We start from the raw sequence: 1495 nt of genomic DNA, 5'->3' as shown, positions 1-1495 counted from the left end.
CTCTCTGCACCCCCCCCCCCCCCCCCACACACTTCCTCCCCCTCTTCCTCCGCTCCCCCCATCTTCGTCTCGCATCTCACCCACTCTGCTCCCTCCTCTCCTCCCCCCCTCCTCCCCTTCCCCCTCTCCCCCTCCCACCCACTCGTTTCTCCTCCCTCCTTTAGTATTGTGTTCCGTCTATTACTGTTTGATACGGCTTTCTTTTGTATGTCATGTGTGTGTGTGTGTGTGAGTATGTTACTATTTGTGTTTGTGTTGTGTTGTATTGCTTTTTTTTGTGGTTCGGTAGTCTGTGTCTGTGTGGTGTTGTGAGTGTGTGTGTGGTGGTTCTGTGTCTGTGTGTGTGTCTGTGTGTGTGTGTGTGTGTGTTTGTGTGTGTGTGTGTGTGTGTGTGTATCTGTGTGTGTGTCTGTGTGTGTGTGTGTGCGTGTCTGCGTGTGTGTGTGTGTGTGTGTGTGTCCCACATTTTTTCTTCTTCGTCTTGACAGCTGTGTGTGCAAGAAAGAGCTCTGTTCGATCGTCTGAACACAGATATCTAGTACATTGCACACGCGTGATATGGATAAGAATGCAATCACACACGAAGACACACTTGCTTGCTTGTGTGTTAATGTTTTGTTTGTCTTCACTCTCTCTTTGTTTCTTTTCTTTCTTTTTTTTTACTATAATTTTTGCTCTTTGCCTCTCTCTTCTCTTCTCTCACTCACCACTTCCCTTCCATTTTCCCTTCCTCCCTATCTATCTATCTATTTATCTCTCTCTCTATCTATCTATCTATCTTTCTTTCTATTTACCACTCTCTCCTTCTCTCCCTCCCTCCCTCCTTCCCTCCTTCCCTCCCTCATCCTCTCCCTCCCTCCCTCCCTCCCTCATCCTCCCCCTCCCTCCCTCCTTCCCTCCCTCATCCTCTCCCTCCCTCCCTCCCTCATCCTCCCCCTCCCTCCCTCCTTCCCTCCCTCATCCTCTCCCTCCCTCCTTCCTCCTCTCCCCTCCCTCCCTCCCTCCCTCCCTCCCCTCCCTCCCTCCCTCCCTCCCTCCCTCCTCCTCTCCCTCTCCCTCCTCTTGCTCCTCCCTCTGCTCCTCCTCCCTCCCTCCCTCATCTGTCTCATCCCTCATCACTCCCCCTCCCTCCCCTCCCTCCTCCCTCCCTCCTCCTCCCTCCCTCCCTCCTTCCTCCCTCCCTCCCCTCCTCCCTCCCTCCTCCCTCCCTCCATCCTTCATTCCCTTACTCCCCTCCCCTCCCTACTCTCTCCTCCCTCCTCCTCTCCCCAGTGACCCCTCTGTGCTTTAACCTTGACGAAGTTGCTTCTCACCCTCCTTAGTAAACTCTTCACTGATCTAATCTTCTTATCTGTTCTATTTCTCTTTCTTACGTTTTTTTTTAAATGTTATCCTTTTTTTTCATGGTTTGTTTATTCATTTGTCTGACTTTTTTTTATTTTTTTTTCTTATCTCTGTGTATTTTTTTTTTTTTTTTTATCACTCTCCCCCCTCC

Source organism: Penaeus japonicus, unplaced genomic scaffold, assembly GCF_977035675.1.
Source record: "Penaeus japonicus unplaced genomic scaffold, GWHDUDI00000001_assembly GWHDUDI00000028, whole genome shotgun sequence".
NCBI lineage: Eukaryota > Metazoa > Arthropoda > Malacostraca > Decapoda > Penaeidae > Penaeus > Penaeus japonicus.
Note: the sequence above shows the minus strand (reverse complement) of the source record.